Source organism: Lontra canadensis, unplaced genomic scaffold (assembly GCF_010015895.1).
Source record: "Lontra canadensis isolate GAN:19392208 unplaced genomic scaffold, GSC_riverotter_1.0 scaffold22, whole genome shotgun sequence".
Lineage (NCBI taxonomy): Eukaryota > Metazoa > Chordata > Mammalia > Carnivora > Mustelidae > Lontra > Lontra canadensis.
The window spans coordinates 11,407,665-11,425,112 of NW_022631016.1; positions in this window are offsets into that span (position 1 = coordinate 11,407,665).

Here is a 17,448-nt window from a genome sequence, read left to right on the forward strand (position 1 = left end):
ATGTGCTATGGTGAGTGCTGTGAAGTTTGTAAACGTGGAGATTCACAGACCTGTACCCCTGGGGGGGAAAAATATATATATATATATATATATGTTTATAAAAAATAAAATTATAAAAAAAAAAAAAAAAAGAATCTGCAGCCTGGAGAAATTATAGATAAACGTGTGTTCAAGCCAATCTCAGACAGGAAAATCCTCCACTTCATTAAAGTTAGACATTGATTAGGTGCATTAAGAATTTAATCTTTAGGGGGCGTCTGGGTGGCTCAGTGGGTGAAAGCCTCTGCCTTCGAATCCCAGCGTCCTGGCATCGAGCCCCACATCGGGGCTGCTTCCTGCTCTCTCTCTGCCTGCTTCTCTGCCTGTCAAATAAATAAAATCTTTTTTAAAAAGAATTTAATCTTCATAAAAATTATGTCAAAGTGATATAATCTTATGGAATCCAGGAAAGAATCCCACCACCAGCATAACCACTCTTGACATTTTGGATATTTAAGACCTTTCACTATTTATGATATGCATTTTTTAATGGAGAGAGATTTGCAGCCTGGTATTTCATTTTTTCCTCTCTGTGTAAGTTGTTTCCATGGGCTTTAACATGTTAGTATTTATGATGATAGAGACTGTGTACTGCATTGCCTGGTGAACATGCTTTGAACGTGTTCAAGTTCTCCCTGCTGTGTCACTGGGAGTTCTTTCGGATTGGTTCCCATATCCACTGACAGACCCCCCCTCTTTTTTAAAGTTTATTTTGTTTAGTAATCTCTACACACAACATGCGGCTTAAACTCATGACCCCAAGATCAAGAGTCACATGCTGTCCTCCGACTGAGCCACCCAAGCATCCCATCTTGTTTTTTTTTTTTTTTTTTTTTTTAGTACTTCCTTACTTTCTGACACTTTTGGGCTCATCTGTAGCTTCCCGAGCCCAACATTAGAATCAGCCATTCCTCTAAGTCATCCTGGTGCCTTTTATTAAAGAATCATATTTGGAAACAAAGATCTAGGTGCTGGTTTCATGGTCTTCTAGGTAATGTTTTTTTTATGTTCTAAATATTATTGATTTCTTCTCTTTATTATATCCTATACAACAATTTTGGAAAACTGTCTGTATTTACTAAAATTGTGTAAATTCATACCATATGGCTCAACAATGTCATTTCTAGGAATTCACCCAATGGAAGTGTACACACGTACAAGAATATCCACAGAGAGTCCCTCGATCATACACCTGAAACGAACGGAACACTTTATGTGAACTGTACTGGAATTAAAATTAAAAAAAATTTTTTTTAAATGAAGAATCTCTAAAAAAAAAAAAAAGAATACCCACAGAAACTATATGTATAATTACCCAAAACTAGAAACAATCCGTGCGCCATTCAACAGTAGAATGGATAAGCAAATTGAGGTTTCTTCCCACAACGGGCTACTACTCAGCAACAAAAAAGAACAAATCACTGACACACGCGGTGGCATGACAATCTCAAAAACGTGCAAGGGCATCTGGCTGGCTCAGTTGATAGAGCATGTGACTCTTGATCTCTGGGTCATGAGTTTGAACCCCACATTGGGCACAGAAATGACTTAAAAAAAAAAAAAACGACCTTAAGCAAGGAAAAGAAGTCAAACACTCAAAAAAGAGTCTACCGTATGAATTCATGAAAGATTTAAACAAACTAACCAGTTGTCAGAATATGGGAGAGAAGTACTTTTGGGGAATGGCGGTGGGGATTTGGGGAGAGTATGAGGGACACTTCTTGAGCGTGGTGGTCGTCTATTTCTGGGTGGGGGGAGGTTTCACAGGTGGGCTCATTAGTATTATTTTTTAGGGCTTAGGTAGCCTTTTCAAAAAAGATTTATCTATTTATTTTTAGAAAGAGGGAAAAGAAAGAATGAAAGAGAGAGAAAATGCGAGCAGGGGGAAGGGGAGAGGAAGAGAAAGAGAAAGAAAGAATCTTTTTAAGCAAACTTCTGGCTGAGAGCGGAACCCGATGCAGCTCTTGATCCCAGGACACTGACACCATAACCTGAAACCCAGAGGAGGCAGCTTAACTGACTGAGCCACCCAGGCGCCCTGCTCACTATTATTAAAAGTTTGTTTTTCAAAAATTGTCCCAGATTGGTTCATTCTCCTATACGGTTTGCATCTGGCCCAGACAGGAAACAATCGTGTGAACTTTGTCCTGATAAACTCTAGGGTGTAGGCCACACCCCATGCAGTCCCCTCCCCGCCCCCTCCTCTGTCAGAACCATTAGATGGGAACCCTCACAGGTGGAAATCATGCTCCAGGGAAATCTTCACAAAGTGCCCCCTCAATTTCCAGCACCCCTACCGTGTTTATCCCCTGCTTGTGGATTGAAGCGTGGCTATTTCTCTTTTTTACTCCCACACAACCGCCACATTGACAGCACTTCTGAGATCAGACGCTTGGGTTTTCTCCACACCAAGCAATTCTGCGACACCAGCTGGGTGTCTAACCTGGACATATCCCGCAGGTTTAACGCTGGGGCCCGCAAGACCACCCCCACTTCTGATGCCAACCACAGCAGCAGGCCTCCGGCTACTCACAACTTCTGTCCGTCTTGGCTACACTTCAGAAGTTCCCATGACCACCTCCCCCTTGCATTCGACGATTTGCTAGAACAGCTCACAGAACTCAAGGAAACATGTATGTTTACCATTTTATGAGAGGGTCTGATCAAGGATCTAGATGAACAGTCAGATGAAGAAATATAGAGGGAGACGTCTGGGAGGGTCCTGAGCACAAGCAGCTTCTGTCCCCGTGGAGTCTGGGGTGCATCAGCCTCCCGGTGTGGATGTGTTCACCAAACTGGAAACCCCCTGGCCCCAAACTATTGGGATTTTTATGGAAGTTTCCTCATATAAGCATGATCAATATTAACACCATCTCCACTCCCTCTCCTCTCTCTAGAGAATGGAGCACATGGTCAGAAAGCATGGTCTTTCTGGTGGCCGGCCCCCTCCCAGGAGCTGTCCCAGGAGTCCACCAGAGTCGTGTCACGAGAACGGAAGGCATCCTGCCACCCGGGAAATTCTGAAGGACTCGGTAGCCTGTGTCAAAAACCAGGTACAAAGACCAAATATTAGAACAAAAGATGCTCCTAATGCTCTTATCACTTGGGAAATTACAAGGGATTTACCACCTCGGTGTCAGGAAACGGGCAGAGACCGATATACGTATTTTCTTTTATCCCACGGGATCCAAGAATCCTGAGCTAGCGGTCAGAGAGGCCTTTAGAAAATCTGTCCCTTACTATCCCTGCATTCACTTTGCTGTCTGCTGTTCGTTGATCGGGGCTTCTCGGCTGGAACGTGCGCTGTAACATCCTCTAAGACCCTTTGAGAATTCTGACTCCATTCAGACAGAGGCCAGTGTTTCTTTATAATCATTTTTCAATGAGGTCTCTATGAAGGATACACACACACACACACACACACACACACACACACACACACGAAGAATGGGTTGAGAACACCTGAACCCAGAACCTAAAATTAGAAATAGATCCATTTTTCTGTAGACACCTGCAGCGGACCCCTCTCGTTTTGTCTGCCTACTCTGGCACCAGAGCTCTTCATTCCCCTTGGAAACCCGCTCCCCACACCCCGCCCTGCCTTCTCCTCCACCCGGATGACAGTGGTGGGCGGGGGACCAATTCTAAGCCAACAAGAATAGTCCACCCTTGTGAGCGTGTCCAGTCAGCCAGGTCTGCACTTCCTGGGACTTCTGTGCGGGGCGTGAGTGTGGGTTTCCACATGGAGAACTCCCAACTGCCTGAAACCTACGCCAAGTAGAGAGACATGCGGAGATGAGAAACAGAGAGAGAGAGGTTTACAGAGAAAGAGAAAGGAAGATGTTGGTACGGTGGAAACAGCAGATCCAGGCATGTTTAAAGCTGGAAGCCCCCAGACATGTTAGTAACGTTAGTAACAGGAGCCACGATTTCCCTTTTCTGTTTATGGCTGAGTTATATCTCTCTCCCTTCATGGCTGGGAGAGTCCTGACTATGCCTGCATGCATATACAATAACTTGCACGAAGTATTTGCTGGGAGTCTGTCGCAAATCAAACTGGAGGTTTGTGGCAACCAGGATGCCCAGGAAAAGCATAGTCCCTCCTGCACTTGCTTCTCTAAGCTCCAGACTCAGTGGGTTCGCAGGGCCTCTTTCCCCTTAACACCTGAATGGAAATTGGGTGGTTCTGTGTCGGAGCCTAGGGAACACCTCGAAGCATCCTCCCAGTAGTGGGGGCGCAGGGCGTGGCCAAGGAGATCAACATTCATGCCACATCCCTAGTATTTTATGGGCTACGATATTATATCACATTACAAGTGCGTTTTGCCCATCAGAAATGAATCATGAGGCTGTATTTCCACCATAGATAAACATTCCAGGGATGCTTTCTCATGGCTAGGAGTTGTATGTTCTGCCTCTCCTGCAGACATTTTATGGCATAATAGCAATGCCACTTTGGACAATGCCAACCAACACAATCCCATTCAGCTTTTCTAGTTAGGTAGGGACACCTGAAAAGCTCTGAACACTGCCAGGGAGCCCTCCTCACCTTGTAACTGCTTACCAGAGGCAGCCCTCAAAGAGGAAATTGAACAGACATTACATAACTCCTTATCAATGTTCTTCTGGTGGGTCCCTTGCCAGAAGACTGGGAATGCGGAATGTCCTAGAAATTCTGGAGAGACAGTTTGTCTTGACAACAGGAATAAACCAGAAGCTTGTTGGGGGAGAGGGGGGTATAGAGCAGGATGAGGACAGAGTGATGATTCTTTACTGTCTACAACTTTTGAAGTTTCGCATAAAAGCTACTTTTGATCATTGGCCCGAAGGGAAAGATCTGGATTAAATGACTTCCCTCTCCTTGTTGAAGCACACCAGGGTATGGTTGGAATTCCACTCCTCCTTCTGGGACTCAGGTGACCGAGGGGTCCCTGCGGTGGAATCTTCCAGGTGTGGGGAGTGGGGAGACATCGGTACCCCCATAGTTATCTGGGGGAGGTCAGAATGGCTGATGGCTTGATCTCCCCACCTGAGCTGCCCACCCAGCTTTCGAGAAAGACACAAGCAGCTCAGGGTTCCAGTCACTCCTTGCTGACTGACATCTCCCTCAGCAACTGGAAAAGCAGGAAAGTTTCCATTATTGTGATGGAAGGAGGAAGCTCTTCCTGAAATGCCTACTGAAGAATTTTCTCTCAGTCCCCTGGGTTGTTTCTCCTCCTCCTCCTGCCCCACCTCCACCTTCTCCCCCTCTTTCCGGCAGTCTTTCCTCCTGGAGGAAAAAGAACCTCCCTTGAGGCCAAAACGGGGAAGTCTCTACAGACTGAGGGGAGGGGGGAGTGCGGTGGGGGGCGTGGAAGAGACTTTGCTGCTTCTTGGGATCAGAATCCCACAGGCACGAAGACAAGGAGAAACACCAAGGCCAGGGAGAAAAGTGGAGAAGGAAACCTCTGCACAGAAAGCTTGAGGACGCGACTAACTTCCCCGGTGCAACCTGTGGGAAAGACTGAGTCTTCTCAGAGGGGAAGGCTCAGGGGGCCTCCGGCCACAGCCAGTACCCCCACCCCCAGCCAAATAAGAAACCCCTGAGCACGTGTCTCCTGAGCTGAGGAAGCCGAGGTGCGTAGGCAGGGCCCTCCTCCTGCAGACCGGCTGAGGGAAAGCCAGACCCGTGGAGGCCAGCGCCCCACTTCCTGCCACGTTCAAAATGGAACAGAAAGGGCGCTGCTGGGCGGGTGGAGGGAAGTGTCCAGACACAGAGTCCCCAGGAGGGCCTAAAACCTGTGTCAACGTAGGCCCTTCTCCTTGTCACGTGGGAGGACACGGGGCTGACCAGAGGATCGCTGGGCAGGCGAACAAGGACAGGAGGCCGCAGGATGTGGGGCAAGAGGCAGGGAGCAGGACTGAGGAGAACACACACCAGCACCTCCCCAAACACCAGGCAGGTGTGGACATGAAGTCATCGAGCCAGGAACCACCCAGCAGAGGGGACATGGGAGAACACAAAGGAAGCTACACGGAAACCCCTCCGTGCCTGTAGCTTCCTGGAGCCGCCATCTTGAATGAGAGAAGGGAAGAAGAAGCCCCTTGAAGCAGCAGCCCCAGTGGACAGAGCGCTTCAGAGGAGACTTAGTGTTTGCCTCCAAGGAGAGTGAATTAACCCCCAACAGAGTACTCAACTGGCGCTGCCTGTGATTTTTTTCAGGATGGAAAGGGAAAGAAAACTCTCCATGCTTCCCTCTAAGGATAGCCGGCAAGAGGACCGACATGGCTTAGGCTCCACGCTTTTCTTCTCTTTGGCTGCTGAAGTGTTTTCTAAAACTTTGCTTCAGAGCAAGCCAGTTAGAGCCAATGGTGTGCCTGGTGTGGTGAACTCAGTTCCTCTCTGGTTTCCTGTGGGCCCTGCTGGGTGAGACTCCAGCGGCGGGCACTCCTACCGGGCTATAAACCCAGCCCCAGGCTCTTTATCTGTGCCCTGTTTTTAGTGGGGGGTAATTCGGGCTCTTTCCTGCCGCACCCACCCACCCACCTCTTGTGTTTGCCCAAGCTGCTCCGGGGGCAAAGGGCAGCTGGTTGTGGCCAGAGCCATAGCTTCCACGAGCTGCAGGGCAGATGAAGGCAAACCAGCTGCTTGTGGAATCCGGAGCAGGTGCACACAGATTTTAGACACAGTGTCGGGGGGACATAAAGTATTTCTGGAGCCTCGCACCCTCGAACCCGGATAGGATGGAAGCCAGAGACACCCCCTCCCTCCCCTCACCTGTGGTCTTAAACGTAAGCCCTTCAGCTCTAACAGCAACACCTGAGCTATGAGCAGTCAGGAAAGTGTTCAAAATATAAAACCTAGGGCTGGTCGTAGAAAAACAGCTAACACTCACCGGCTGATGTTACATGCCCGGCACGGGTTAGCCCCAAACAGCGCTACGGGGAGCGACTGCTGTCATCCCCATTTTGCAGAGTTAGAAACTGAGGCAGTAAAGAGGGTAAGTGATCTAACCAAGCTCCCCTAGCTACTGAATGGCAGAGTGAGGCTTTGAACCCAGCCGCCCTGAATCCAAAGCCTCCCTCTCTTCACCGTGACGTTCCTGCCATTTGAATGAGAACGCGGTTCCATCCACCACCCAGTTGTCACGTCCTGTGACTAGAGCCCCATCGCGGATGCTTGCCATGCGTCCAGCGGCCTCTCAGTCCTTCACCTGCACCGCCCCGGTCCCTCCTGCTAACGCGCCAGCAAGAAGGGGCTGTTGTGATCCTGCTGGTCCAGACGAGACCCGGGGACTCGGGGAGGCTGAGGGACTTGCCCAGGTGCCCGGGCGAGGCAGGGGTGAGACACGGTTCACACTCAGAGACTGAGCCCCGGGGTCCCTGTGCCAGCACGGCCGCCCTGATCAGCCTCTTTCAGGAGCTGATGAACGTGTTTCCGAGTCGCTCGGCCTGGGTGTGTGCATTTTATTTCTCCCCTCGGGCCCCAGGAGCTCAAACGGCCGGCGTGGAGAGCCAGCTCGTGGCTCTGGCCCCGGCGGCCCCAGGCGTAAAGCGTGACCTAACGTGGCTCTCGAACAGACTGGAACGGAAGCGCGGCCCGAGGTGGCTCACGAGTTTCTCGCTGTCCTTCGACGCAGGCGTTAGTGAACCGCACCTGCCTCCACGCCACTCCAGCCGACCTGCTCTGACATCTCACTCGAATCATGGGGCCACACCATGTGCCCTACAGAAAAGGACTGTTCTCGTTTGACTCAGCCTCAAAGGCCGCGGCCTCAGTGGCTCTGCGTGTAAAGCGGGATGGTCCCCAAACCCCGCGCCCTGGCGTCCCACACATTCACAATCCGTGTGTCTGGAAACTCTCCGCAAGGATTCCTTGTGGATGTGGCAGAGCCACGGGACAATTTCGTGGCGCTGCTGGTTCTCGGTTGGCCCTTAGAGGGTATGGCTGGTGGCATAGTTACCACCGCAGCCTGACGTCCAACCCCAACCTCAGTGACTTGAAAGCGCCACCCTTTTGTTCTGTGCGTGGATTTCGAGAGCAGGAACCTGGAAAAGGTACAGCAGGGACATTCCTCTGCTGCACGACGTATGAGGCCGCAGCTGAGAAGGCTCACGGGCGGAGGTGGCTGGGCAGCGGAGGGCCAGGGGCATCTCCGGGCACGTTCATTCTGGCACGTGCCACGGGCTGGAGGCAGCGTGGATGGAGGCCTGTGGACCAGGAGGCCCCCAGGGGGCCCGGCGTGTCACAGGACTTCCTCCCGGCGTGGCTGGCCCGCTGGCCCGACGGCTAACAGGGCGGCTGGGCCATCCAGGTGCAAATATTCCAGAGGCCAAGGGCCGAGCCGCATCACCTTCCGTGACAGCCTCGCAGGCCGCACCACTTCAATCCCTCAGCGCTGAGTGGTGGGTTGTCGACAAGGTCACCAGCCACTCGGATTCAAGAAGAGAGTGAAGATGCCATGCCGCCTCATCCTGGGAGGGCGGCCTTGAGGATGGCCCTGGGCACTGGCGGGGCGGGGCGGGCAACGCGGCCACCCCTGGAAATCTGCCACAACGGGCCCAGGGACAGACGGGGGAATCACAGGAGCGACTTGCCTTAGAAGAAAACGCAGGACCTCACTACCCGAGATAAATAAATAAAGAAATAAACTCTTGGAAGAAAAGCTGCCTTTCCTGTATCCCAGCATTGGCCGGTTCCTCCGTGAAAGCTCACGAGAACCGACTGAGCAGGAGCTTGGGAGACGCAGTTCAGGAAGCTCGGCTGTGGGCTTGAGGCAACCCCGGGCAGAGGCACCCGGCGGTCTCAGGCCGCGGTATTAGTAGCCGAGCGACCTCAGGCTGTCGTATTAGGAGGTGAGCGCAAGGCATGGCCTGGAATCTGCTCTCAGGAGAACGACCCGGTCGCCGGCAAAGCCTGCGCCATCAGCATGACCAAAGGCGGCAGATGGCAGAGCTCAGGATGGAGGCTTGTTCCTGGCGAGGGAGTTCACGGATGCCCTGGGAAGCAGTGATAATCACTTAATACAAGCATAACACTCTCAAGTATGTAATTAGGCCTAAGTCACAGTGAAGCATAAGTTATACATATTTACATCTATTTTTTTTTTAGGAACAGGTATTTTTGTGGTTTTTGCCTGTCCATGATCCCTTCCTTGCTCCTTCTCTGGTAACAGATGGGTCCACCCTGGGAGCTGTTGCTCTCCGACCTGGTGGGGCTGGTAAATCCAGAGCACCACTATCTCACCCCAGGGCTTGTGAGTTAGGATGACCCCAGGCAGCGACGCATGCTGGGATTGTCCCAGGAGAGAGAGAGAGAGAGAGAGAGAGAGAGTGTGTGTGTGTGTGTGCACACGCACACGTGTGTGCACAGCCACAACCCATTCTTTAGGATTTCTGTGGCTTCTGGGAAAGAAAGACTTTCCTTCTTTGACTGTGTGTGTTGAAGATCACATGAGGCCGGATGTGGAGAGGCAGACAGACAGACAGAGATAGAGAATAATGACATGGCGTCATCTGAATGTTGGGAAACAGTTACGCTTGGATCCAGAGCTATCCCCTGGGCCCTCAGTCAACAGAGTGAATAAATTCCATTTTTAGCACAGGCTGGTTCTGATTGGAATTCCGTCCCCCATGAGGTCCTGCCTGATACGTTAGAGGACAGGCAACACTGCATGGCATGGGTCCGCCTTTCTCGTCCAGATCTTTTGTCCTCCTCATGTGGTCTCCCGGGGTAGTTAGAGACGGTGACCTGAACCAGAGGGTTCCCGCATTATCTCCCTCATGGTTCTGAAGTTCAGCCTGGGCAGAAAGGCGAGCAGCAATCCTCTCTGGAGGTTCACACAACTCAGGAATATTCCCTTGGCCTTCGGGCGGAACTGATAACATCACAGATACCCCATGCATCACTGGCAGGACTTTGGAGGGCCGAGATCAAAGAGAAAAGGGTAAGGGAGTCAGTCCCAAGATCGCATGCGCAAGAAAAGAAGGCCTGAGAATATCGAGTTCCTGAAAAATGGAAACTCTTTGTTTCTCCCTGGCACAAATTCACACACACACATTCATGGCTATAATTTTTAAGATGTTTAAAATGTTATGTACGGAGATCTCAGCCCTGCCTTCAACATGGTGTGCTAAAGGGCTTGGGGCCAGAGCCTGGGTCCTGCCAACTCATGGCTGCCTCCCCTTCAGCCCCACTATCAGGATAGACACCTCCCCTTGCAGGGTCCTATTGCCGAGGTTGCTTTTAATGAAAACTCTTTTTTCTTGACTTTTCTTCCTTCCGTAGTGTTAACTTTCTCTATATTCACAGAGGCTTATGTTGAAGGAGGCTTCTGTATTTTGTTTCTTGTGCTTATGTGCTGACTCAGTCAGCACATAATGCAGTAAGATAATTGATTTATTTTGAAGGTCATGATACAACCCACATCATTGGTTTCGCAGAGACTACTGATTATATTTTTCCAAAAGACATCATTTTTTGAAAAGTATATGTGTATATATACATATATACACATATATACATGTACACACACACACACACACACACACACACACATATATATATATATATATATTTTTTTTCCTTACATAGGCTCTGTGCTTGGCTTGGAGGCTGAACTCATGACCCTGAGATCAAGAGTTGCGTGCTCTACCAGTTGAGCCAGCCAGGTGCCCTTGAAACTTACATTTTTAATAAAAATATATTTATATATATTTCTACATATATAAAATAATAGTACATATGGTTTGTGTGAATATATATATACTTTTTTTTCTGTTAAAAAAACAAATTTTTAAGTGAGGGAACGGGAAGATCTAATGACTTTATTTTCATTTCGTGAGTCAGGTTACATCTTACCTAGCAAGTAGCTGGGAGCTCCAAAAGGAACTGCAGGACAAAGGAGTCATAAACAGAAAAAAGGCTTATTTTGGGTGAGGTCATCTTCCTTTGGGGACAAAAAGGTCTTATTACATGGATGACCTCATCTTCCTTTGGGAGCTGGCGAGGGCCCACGTGACAGGTTAGCTTATTAAGGTGCTGACCAGCAAGTTCCTGACTGACACATGAAAACTACATTTCCGGGGGCGGTTGAAGCTGTAATTGGGTGTTAAGCCCCAGCTTCATGACATGGCCTGGCCTAACAGAAGTGACTCCACTTTGGGTCTATGATTTTCTTTGTAACACGATACATGCATTCACTATGTATGTATTGAAAGAGTATACACGCATACTGTATGTATTAACAATGAGCACGTATGGCTTTAAAGACCACCTCTTTCTTAAAAGCTTGTAACGACAGCAAAACTCCCAAGCTTCTTGTTCTAAAATTTCACCTCTTATCCTAGTGTTTCGGTATCTCTACTCACATTTCTAAAGAAGATACCTTTTCCACTGTTTATTACTTTAGACACTGTCTTTTGACTTCCTGTTATCATAGATGAAAATGTCTGTCTGTTACTCTGTCCCACAGTTTTATTCTCCCAACCCACCCATATGGTAAGTCATGATTTTTTCAATCTTATTATGACTATGTCAGTATTGTTCATTGCGGAGCCAAGAAATGCGTCGAGAGACGCTTCCCTTCTCGCACACCTGTTTGTTGTTCCCGGTGTTCACTGCCTTACTTTGTCTGCTTGACCACGTACCATATGTCATTCATTGCCAAGCGGGCCATCAGCTGTCAGGTGCCTGCCATATTGTTTTCCAGATGCTCACATGAGCTCATATATAACCAATCCCTTTTTTTCCTCCCTGAAGCCTGCCCTTGACGGATCGATTTCTGGACCAGCTGCACAGCTGTCATCTAGGGACTTCCCTCGATGTTATCAAGGCTCTCTGTTTCTCTTTCCATTGCGTGGGCTGGCCTGGCGTCACACCTCACACAGAGGATGGCTATAAGGGGCCACCCTTGCCACAGATCCTAACAAATGAAGGTACCAGAATAAACCAGCCCAAAATATGCCTCTTTAGCTTATGGATTATTTTGAGCTAAAGACCTTTGAGAGTCACCAGATGCAGGAAAAACAAGACCCAAGCTATCGTTTTGTAAAGGAAATTTACATTTATAAAGGAAATTTCTATTTGTCAGGATGTATCCCTCTCCTGTACCAGGAGCAGGTAGATCTTAATAGCTCTTACCCCGAAGAAGGCGCCAACTTAAATCTGTGTAACAAACTGTGCTAAACCACCCGTTTCTACCATATTTTTCCTGGTCACCTTTCCATAACTTTCCTCCTTTGCCCAGGAGCCCCAAACCCCTCTCTTTCTGTTTGGCCTCAGATGGTATGTAAGCCCAATTCCAGCCACCACCTGGGGTCACTTATCACTGGCGCACCCATGTGTGTTCACAATGCATGTGTGAATAGACGTGTTCATTTTTTTCTCATGTGAATCTGCCTTTTGCCTGTCTAATTCACAGGACCCCAGCTGGAGAACATAAGATGAGTGAAGGAAGAAGATTTTTCTCCCTTTCCTACACTAGCCCTAATGAAAAGTGGCTCCTTTATACTCAGGTCCGTATCCCAAACCCAGGGAAGGCTTCAGTTGGCTTTGTGTGGGTCATTGGCCCCTTCTTGACTAGAAGAGGTGAGGGAGCTCTAATGGCCTTGCGGTTGGTGTCCTGTTTAAGACAACCTGGAACTGGGGAAAGGTGGACATTCCTGAAAGAAGGCGCTCAGCTTTCCCACCCAGTATCCACTGCCCACTGTAGTGCTCAACTAGGAAAAACCAGAGAGAGGACCATCAACTTGGGAGCCAGAGGACCAGAGCTCCATTCTCGGCTGTACCTACTGTTTGCATACATATTATCAGCATTATTATTAGCTCTTCTTCTTGTTGGATTTCTCTATAGCTGGTATTTAAGGGGAAGCTTTCTCTGTTCAGCTATCCCTTCTTCATCTACCTTCTCTCATCCAAAAATGGGATGCAATTTTTTGCTCACTGGTATTTCTGCTTTGATTTTCTGTGTCTTTCTTTTTTAATTCCTCTGGTCACTTTAGAGTAGATGTGCTAATGCACTCGGGCAATCTGCCCCTGTTAACCATTGTCTATGAGTTTTTGGCTTTTGGTAATTTAATTTTCTTTTTAAATCTTGTTTTATTTAGCCCATGATGTTTCTCAAAAGCTTGCCCTTAATCGTGTGAGCTTTCTCTTACTCGTGGGTAAAGCGTGAGTAGTCATAGGTAAAATCCCCAGCACAGTGTCTGGGACATAGGGAGAAGTTCTGAATAAAGATTTGCGTACCACCCCTGGCCCTTATCTGATTCTCTTCATCTTAATACGTCTCATGATTTCTGGCTCTGGAGAGCCAGACAGAAGCTCCATTCTGAACGGGCAAGATGGTAGAAGCAGGGTACCTCCTCTCACTTTGTCCGTCAACAGGTAGAATTTCATCAGGGTTTAAATTATGGGTAGAGACAGCTGGTGGAGCTACGGGAAGGCCCTTCTATCGGATGGTGCGGCTTTAAACCACGGCTGGAGATGGCAGGGCATGAGTGAAACAAGGGATCTTTGCTGCTGTGTTGTCTGGAAGGGGATAAATTATACCAACAATGAATTTCTAATAGCTCTTGTGGTTGGCTCGTTCCTTCCTTCATTCTGCAAATATTCATTGAGTGATTGCGATGGGCTAGGAGCTGGGGATACCAGCCTGCAGGGGGACACTTGAGGTCCGTGCTTCCTTGGGTGGCCTGTTCCACTGGTGTAGGGTAGAATAGCTTTGCCTGCCACTGGAAATTATCTTCAGCACCATATATATGTTACGCCATCTTAACATACGTTACGCCATCTTACCACGTAAGGCCATCTTAGCATATGTTAACATATGCCGATGTAACATACATGTCACGTTCTTCCGAACTCCCTTCTCTATTGCCATCCTTCCCCTCACCTCCCACCCCGCCATAGCACAGAGGCTGAAAAAGCTAAATTGTACTTTCCCAGCTTCCCCTGCAGTCAGGGCGCTTCCTTGACACCATTCCACACAATGTCACAAGGCCCACTTGTCTGCTGGGGGCTTCTGGGAAGGATACAGGTAGCTGGGGCTGCCTCTTCCCTTTCCTCCTTCCCTGAATTCAAACAATGCTTAGAACTTCAACAGCTTTCATGTCAGAAGGACCACGGGAGTCACAGGGTGAACCGGAACCAACACAACAATGTGGGCTTCTCGACTTCCCGTGACCTGACACACTCTTACTCATTTTATCTAGTGTAATTTAAGTTTGCTGTTAGTCATAGCTGGAAACATCCTTAACTGACACACCAAGATCACAATCAATGTAAACCTCTTTACTTTTCCTTTCCTTCTTTAAAATGAAACTTCACAAATGTTCCCGAGGGGAAGATTCTTTTAAACATTGAAATTGCCATTGACTGGTCATTACTTAATATTTTTGAAATAAACTTGTCCCACTTAGGGGCTTTTACGGGGTAGAAAGCCAATGTAGCAGCAAAAAGTCCTTTAAAGTTCTGTCAGCTTGAAGCTCAGATTCCAGAACAGGGCTGGACAAGTGTCACCCCCCACATGGCTGCTTTCCTGAGCAGAGCAGAGCGAGGGGCGCCTCGGAAACAGGAGGACGAAGCAGGAAGACTCCGCTAAGCATCTCAGCAGGAGGGAAGAACTTCGGCGCCCGCAGACACACCGGCATTGTTATCAGCTCCCAGACCCATGAGGTTTGTTGAAAAACCACGCCAGACATGGCGAGACTCTCGTTCCTAACGGAAACTCAGTCTAGAAGGTCACAGAAATTCAAATTGCAGACAAAGCTCATGTGGCAGAAATCCCAGTATGATAGAGCAGGGAGTCAGCAAGCTACATCCTACAGATGAAATGGGGCTTGGCACATGCCCTGGTAAGGTCTGTGAGTTGACAGTGGTTTTTACATTTTTTTTTTAAAGATTTTATTTATTTATTTGACAGACGGAGATCATAAGCAGGCAGAGAGGCAGACGAAGAGAGAGAGGGAAGCAGACTCCCCGCTGAGCAGAGAGCCCGATGCAGGACTCGATCCCAGAACCCTGAGATCATGACCTGAGCCGAAGGCAGCAGCTTAACCCACTGAGCCACCCAGGTGCCCTGGTTTTTGCATTTATAAATGGTTGAAAACTGGGCACCTGGGTGAGTCAGTCAGTTAAGCCTCTGACTCTTGATTTCAGCTCAGGTCATGATCTCAGAGTCCCAGGATCGAGCCCTGTGTGGGGCTCCCTGCTCAGTGGGGCATCTACTGGAGATTCTCTTTCCCTCTCTGTCTGCCCTTCCCTCTCCCTGCTCACACATGCCTACGCTTGCTCTCTCTCTCAAAAAAAAAAAAAAAAAAAGAGGTTGAAAAGTAATAAAAAGAAGCATCCCATTGTGTGGCCCATGAACATTATCTAAAATGTGAATTTCAGTGTTTCTAAATAAAGTTTTATTGGAACACAGCCATGCTCATTCATTTGCGAGTTATCTAGGGCGGCTTACATGACACAATGGCAGAGTCCAGTGGTTGCCATGAAGATCGATAGCACACAAACCTCAAAGGTTTACTAGCTGGCCCTTTGCCGAAAATTTGCCCACCCCGTTACAGAATTTAGGGCCTGAGAGGTGACCTAGCTCACGAGAAACATCAATAGTGTATCAAAACTCAACCTCAGATAAAAGGGTTAAAGCAAGCAGCAAGAAGGGCACCTGGGTGGCTCCGTAGGTTAAGCCTCTGCCTTCCGCTCAGGTAATGATCTCAGGGGCCTGGGATCGAGCCCCGAGTGGGGCTCTCTGTTCAGCAGGGAGCCTGCTTTCCCCCTCTCTCTGCCTGCCTCTCTTTCTACTTGGGATCTCTCTCTCTCTCTGTCAAATTAAAAAAAAAAAATTAAAGCAAGCAGCAAGATTCTCTAGAAAACAGAAAAAGTCTCCTCAGTTTCTTAAGGGGTCATGTTTTAAAATAAGGTTTAGCAATTTTGCTAGTAATATATAATTTTGGAAAATTTAGAAAATACTGAGAAGGATGCAGAAGAATGTAAAAGTAGTCTTTAATCTTACTACCCCTGATAACAACTATGAATATTTTGGGGTTTATTCTTCCAATACTTTTCTGTGAATAACTATTTTTTTCCTATAAAACTTGGCTGCATACACTATCTTAGTGTTATTTCATTTGTAACCGATGGGAAATGTATCTTAAATAGGCTTAAGCTAAAAGAAGTTGGGAAGTGCAGGGGGGAGGAAGAGTTGTTTCCTGGCTCACAGGAGTATTATAGCTTTAGGTATGGTTAAATCCAGAGCTAATGTAATAGGGTTCTTTCTCCATCTCTTGTTTCCACTTCCTCCATATACATCCGAGTAGCAGAAGAGCTCTTTCCTCATAGTGACATAAAGTAGCTGCAGAAGTTCCCGTCGCAGTTCTAATTCACATAAGAGCAACTCCCCCCAGGAGGAAAGAGCATTCCTTCCCTCCTTCCCCCCCAAAACAAAATATGAGTCTTTCTGGTGCCATTCAATATTTTTGACACCATGAGTTGTATTTGCTGCCTGATCCATAATCATTTAGATGCAACATACATTTTTAAACCAACCTGTTCGAGGAAATGCTCATTTCAGAATCCTAATTATAGGATCAGATGGGGTCTGAGAAATCGTCCAGTCCATTCTACTTCTTTTACAGTAAAGAAAATTGAGACACAGAAAGGATACGTGATTTCCCATTATCATTCTAGAATCACCGGTGGGGAGCCAGGTCTAGATGGGTCTAAGATTCACTCTCTTTCACCGGCTTTCTCTCTTAGACATCACCCCTGAAGCACAATTTGAGGTTAGAAAAGCATTTAACTAATGGAGTCAGGCTGCCCATATCCTGAAAAATAAACGAGTTAGAGAAGAAGAGCATTGTGATTTCTTCCCCCTGCTCCTCGATTTGCTTCTTAAAATGGGGATGGGGTGGTTTAGACAATGCCACAAAGGCTACACTTTGTTTGTTCCTCTTTAACTAACTATAAAAAGTAGGCTTTGTTGGTAAATCAGAGCCGCAAGCCCAGTAAAATAGCCAAAAGTTTTAGAGATTGTGACTCTCCATCTATTTCTACTTAATCTTCAAATTATACAGAGAATTTGTTTTTTCCATTTGTGTTTTCATGTGGCAAGGCTCCTGTTTTCCCTGCAATCTTGAAACACTAACAGGCACGAAGAAGGAAGTGTGGTCTCTGGAAGGCACGTTCGTTGACAAAGACGTCTGAGGGCTCAGAGCCTGTTTGCAGAGGAGGAGAAGGAATCTGTCTGCCGACTCGACTCGTCGAGCCTGGTGGTGAAGCAGCAAGCGGCCAGTGAGGCCCTGAAGAAAGGCAGGATTCCCACAGGCTGCGTTCGGCAAGCACTCATTCGGTGTTCACCAGACGTTGAGCAGAACCCAGAGAAGATGGATCTCTGTCCTTGGGAGCTCACGGTCAAGTGCACAGAGACA